General features: G+C 38.1%; 1 long non-coding RNA gene across 1 annotated transcript in view; it reads right to left on the bottom strand.

The window, feature by feature from the left end:
• The window catches only part of LOC309861032, a 165,197-nt gene extending 159,520 nt beyond the window's left edge, over positions 1 to 5,677 (bottom strand). The window contains exon 1 of the long non-coding RNA XR_014309744.1: positions 5,498 to 5,677. This is a non-coding gene — a long non-coding RNA (uncharacterized lncRNA). The remainder of the gene's footprint in view (positions 1 to 5,497) is intronic.
• Between the last annotated feature and the right edge of the window lie 323 nt (positions 5,678 to 6,000).

Genomic DNA, 6,000 nt, shown 5'->3' on the forward strand with positions numbered 1-6,000 from the left:
CAGTCCCTCCTACAATCACTTTTGATGCCAATCACAAGTCCAGGTTGTTATCTATACTTCTAACTGACTGGCCATAAATCAAAAGTTCCCAAGATCTTCTCAGGTTCGACTCACTTGCAAGAGCAGCTCAGAGAACTCAGAAAAACACTTTACTTCCTAGATTACCAGTTTATTTTAAAAGGTTGTAACTCAGGATCAGCCAGATGAAAGAGATGCATGGGGCAAAGTGTGGGGATAGGCTGGGCAGCAACCATGTTGTCCCCAGGCATGGGGACATGTACCTTCCTGCACCTCCACCTGGTCACCAGCCCCAGAGCTCGCTGCATCCTGTCCTTTTTGGGTTTTATGCAGGCTTCGTTACATAGGCATGGTTGATTAAATCATTGGCCATTGGCAACTAAACACAATCTCCAGATGCTCTCCCCTCCCCAGAGGTGGGGACAAAGGAACCGAAAGTTCCAACCCTCTAATCACAAGTTTGGTACTCCCGTCAGCCAAGCCCCCATTCTTAGCTCAGTTGAGAGCTTTTAGGTGACTTTTGGGCACCTCACCATTCTTATTGCAGGAAAAATTCCAATGGTTTTAGGGTCTATGAGCCAAGAACCATGGAAAAAGACCAAGTATTCTGGTCATTTGAATGACCAAACATGTATTTCTTAAAAATCATAATATTGCACCTATGCTGACCCCAAGATCTACCCAGGTATGTAGGCTTGATTGTAGAGTTAAAGCAGAAGATATTAACCCCACAGAGCTCTGATGCTCACCTTGTGATCCTTGTGGGTTGACAAACCTTAAACTATCAGAAAGATGCCCTGAATATTTCAAAACTTAAGTTGGAAATCTTGGAAGAGAAGGCATATTTCCTGTGACTGCTGTCACAAACTGCTACAGATTTGCTGGTTTAAAACAACAGAAACTTATTCTCTCATAGTTCTAGAAGCCAGGGTCCAAAATCAAGGTGCCAGCAGAGCCAGGCGCCCTCCTAAGCCCCCAGGCTTTAAAGAATCCTTCCTTGCCTCTTCCAGCTTCTGTTGGCCCCAGACATTTGTTTGGCTTGTGGCTATGTAACTCTAACCTCTGCCATTATCTTCAAATCACCTTCTCCACTGCCTTCTCCTTTTGTGTCTCTTGTAATGGCACTTGTCACTGAATTTAGGGTCCACAGGGATAATCCAGGATGATTGTATTTTAAGCTCCTAAAATTAGTGACACCTGCAAAGACACGTTTTCCTCTTTCACATTCACAGGTACCAAGTGTTTAGACTTGGACATACCTTTTCTTGGAGCTACCATTCAACTTATGACAGAACACTTGCTCAAAATATGATTAGGTATTGTTAACACAGCTATATAATTAAAGCTTCAAATCTACCAACAGAACCAACCATTGGTAACACCCCCAAGTTGCCCTCCAAAACATGATGTAAAAAGACATAACTCAAGCAGAGAGCTGAGGTGTAAAAGAGGTACACACTTGGTCATTTCTATAAACCACTCAGCCCATGGACCTTGAGAATCACTTCAGTGACCCTTCAGAAGTACTTAAATAAGTTTTAGAAGAAGAGAAATATTTAACTGAGGGGACAATAATTTAACCCTCTTAGGGAAATCCTTTTAGAATCACTCATTAGGAGAGCTCTATTTAAGTAAACAAAGGAACAAACCATAACCTGTGACCCTGAGGAAAGTGAGAAGTGTCAAAAGAATGAATTTCAAAGCCAATAAAAGAGAGTCTCACTCTCTGTGAGACTGTGGGCTTCAGACCCACTTTAGTATTTTCCATCCACTGCCATTTATGATTTTCAAGGAGTGTGCCCCCCAGTCCCACCATGTTCATTGCATAGGTATCAATAGACATTAAAGCATGGGATACTAAGATTTGTTATTATCATTCCTACTATTAAATTGTACCATTTTAAATAATCTAAATGAGAAAAAATTATTATATATAACATATAATCACATTTACTCACTCACTATTATTTGAGAGAATAAGTTGAATGAAAACGCATTCATCTATGGGGTGCCTCAGTGGCTAAGTCAGGTAAGCATCTGCCTTTGGCTCAGGTCATAATCTCCAGGTCCTGGGACAGAATCCCTGTGGGTCTCCATGCTCAGGAGGAAGCCTGCATCTCCCTCTCCCTGGCCCCCACTCATGCTCTCCCTCGATATCTTTCTCTCTCAAATAAATAAACTCTTTTTTTAAAAATCCATTCATCTAGCAAGAAGCATTGAAATCTTTCAAGACAGAGAATATCTATCTTATGTTTCTCTGAGCTTTTATACTAACTACAAAATTATCTGAAGGTAGAGATGTATATCATGTATGGATAGGACCAAAATATAATTATAACCACAAAATTAAAAAAAGAAAAGGTTTCTAGTCCAGGCCTTGATCCTAATAAAATTATTATCCTAGTCTAGAGCAAGACACGTTCTCCTCTACGAGCTTCAGTGTTTCTTTTTGTCAAAAGAAGGGAATTATCATTGAGGTCATGCAATGTGAGCCTAGGGAAAAAAAAAAAAAAAAAGAATACTGAAGTCGAATTATTTGGGAAATGCTGCAAAGTATATATCCTTCTTAGATATTCAGAACACACTTTACTATATACTAATGGTTCTGCAAAGCCCTGTAATAAAAAACATACTTATGCAATCTCTTTTTTAGAGATCAACAAAGTAATTCTGAAGTTGACACGGACAGGTAACAGACCTAGAGTAGTCAACACAACACTGAAGACCATTTTCAAGACATACTACCTTATTTCGAGATTTATCATAAACTATAGTAATCAAGATGTATGCTGTTTGTGAAAGAACAGAAACACAGATCAATGGAACAAAATAGGGTGCTTAGAAATAAATCTAAACAAACACTGTCAACTGATTTTTGGCAAAGGCACAAAAGCAATTCAATGGAGGACGGATACAGTATTTTCAACTAATGATGCTGGAAAAACTGGAAATCTGTAAATAAAACAATAACAATGAAACCTACACATAGACTTTATAACCTTACATCCTACATAAGAATTCACTCAAAATGGATCATAAAAATGTAAAAGAAAAACTCTAGTAAAACTTCTAGGAGAAAATATAGGGGACTTTCAGTCTGTTGATGAGTTTTTAGATACAAAATCAAGAGTATGATCTAGAAAAGAGAAAAATTGATAAGCTGGATTTTATTAAAATGAAAACCTTTGTCCATGAAAGTCATTGTTAAGATAATGAAAAGAAAAGCAACATACTAGGAGATTGTATTTATAAAGGACTTATATTCAAAACACACAAAAATTTTAAAACTCAACAATTAAAAAAAAAACTAATTTAAAAATGAGAAAAATGTGTGAATATACACTTCACCAAAGAAGGTAGAGAATGACAAGAAAAGATGTTCAGCATCACTTGTCATTCAGTAAGTACAAACTAAAACAAGGAGTTACTACCATGCACTATTAAAATAGCTAAAACAAAAATTTAAAAATACATAATACCAATTGCTAACAAGGATACACGGCAATGGGAACTCTCATCGATTGCTAGTAAAAAAGCAAAATGCTACATACTTCAGAAAACAGTATGGTAGTTTTTTTGTAACATTAAACATAGTCTTATTACATGATCAAGCAATCATACTCTTAGGTACACAGCTTGTTAAAAAATTTATGTCCATATAAAAACTTGTACACAAATATTTAGAGAAGTTTTGGTAACAATCTCTAAAACCTGAAACATCCTTCAATAGGTAAATGGGTAAGCAAACTGCGGTATGCCCAAACAATGGAACACTGTTCAGTGACAAAAAGGGATAAGCTATCAAACTATGTAAAGACATTAATGAATTTTCAATGTATATTGCTAAGTGAGAGAAGTCAGTCTGAAAAGCCTATACACTGTATGACCTCATTCACAGGATGTACATAAAAGAGTTAATAAGGCTGACTGAGACTGCTCTCCTTAGAAAGGCCTGCTTGCAAGTTTGCTGCCTGGCTGGTGTTTCAGGACTTGGATCTCAGGGGGCTTCCCACTATTCCAAGAATTCCTAAGAGTGGATCATGATGTCTGAACTTTCATGTGCAAATAATATGGTGTGAGCAGGACACCTTTTCTTCCAGGAGGCCAGGATTTTGGCACGTTATACAGAGTGTACCTATAGGACCAACCTCCAATAAAAACCCTGGCCCTGAGTCATTAATGAGTTTCCCTGGTGGACAACATTTTATGCACGTTGTCATAACTCATTGCTGAGGGAATTATGCACACCCTGTGTGACTCCATTGGGAGAGAACTCTTGGAAGCTTATGCCTTTTACCCTGACTTTGCCTCTATGTGCCTTTTCCTTTTGCTGATTTTATTTTGTATTTTGTAATAAATCTTAGCTGTTTGAGTGCTATTTGCTAAGTCCTGCGAGTCTTCCTCATGAATCATCAAACCTGGGGATGGCCCAAGAGACCCCAATATATATTACATTCTGGAAAAGCAAAATCATAGAGTTCGTAAACACATAAGTTGTTTCTTTCCTGAAGTCTAGGGAGGAGGATTAAAGCACAGTGAATTTTTTTTTTAGGGCAATGAAACTATTCTGCATTATACTGCAATGCTGGATATGTGATATTATGCATTTTTTCAAAACATATAAAGCTTTATAGGACAAAGAATAAAACTAACATAGCAAATTTTAAAAATGATTTAGGATCAGGGGATCTCAGGATGGAATGGATAATGTGGCCAAGGAAACTAACTGTGGTACGAATGTATGAGGATGGGACAAACCTAACTAGAAATTAGTAGGGTCTATAAGAGCAAAGGCAAAAGGAATTATGTACATAAGCAGGAAATCTGTAAGATGAGCCTGAAACTTGTTATAGTGACAGAAAGTAAGAAAGTACTAAAATAGCAAATGAATATTCACAATGAAGATATGTCAAAAGAACACAGAAGACAATTTGGAAAGTTCCCAATGGCCAAAGGTAGAATAATTTGAGCAACAAAATAAAATTATATGGTACTATAATTAATTACAATAATAATTATAATTATAATATCTAGATTCGTGGCGTATCTTTCCAAATGGCCATTAGCAAAAGCCCTTCAGTGGTTTTGTTTGGTTCACAGTATCCCTGAAATTTCCTCTAAAAGTCCCAAGAAGCTATCCAAGTCTCAGAGTTTGTTCCTCCCATATATACAGATCAAGCACGATGGGATTCTATTGCTAAGACATCTCTTGTTCGAGAGTTATTTCTGTTCAGGTCCTGACAGCAACTGACTGGATTTCCATTTGGATCCAGCTTCATGTTGCCTTGTACTCAGTACCCTGTGGGTTCAAGCCAGGTTCTTCTTCGTACAAAGTCGGGAGCTTAGAAGCATCATTTTACCCAAGTCAGCATCTTAACCTCTGTACTGGAGATCATTTTACTTACCATGGATTTCTCATGAGAACGTCGTCACGGTCAAATGAGATGGATGGCATTAACACTAAACTACAAACACTTACCTTCCTGTGAAAATAAAGAATGGGGGCACCTGCGTGGCTCAGTCAGTTGGGCGTCTGTCTTCAACCCAGGTTGTAGTCCCAGGGTCCTGTGTTTGAGTCCCACGTCAGGCTCCCTGTTCGGCAGGGAGCCCGCTTCTCCTTCTCTCTCTACCTGCCTGCCACTCCTCCTGTTTGTGCTCCCTCTCTCTGTCAAATAAATAAATAAAATCTTAAAAAAGAAAGTAAAGAATGACTCTCTTAGACACATCACTCTCTTCCAAGCATTTTCTAACACTGTCATCCTCATAGGGATCACAACCAACTCTCTTATAAAAACGTACCCATCCTTCAAGGCTTATCTCAAATACCACTTCTTCCATGAAGCCTTCCCCAATTTTCAAGTCAATACTCTCACAGTCTTCAGTATTATTTTACACGGCTAATCATTCCTTCCTTGGCATTTAATTATCTGTGCCTCTTTCCTACAGTGGTCATCTCATTCAAGAGATATCTAAATGGTATCC

This window comes from Mustela nivalis (genome assembly GCF_964662115.1).
Source record: "Mustela nivalis genome assembly, chromosome: 3".
NCBI classification, from domain to species: Eukaryota; Metazoa; Chordata; class Mammalia; order Carnivora; family Mustelidae; genus Mustela; species Mustela nivalis.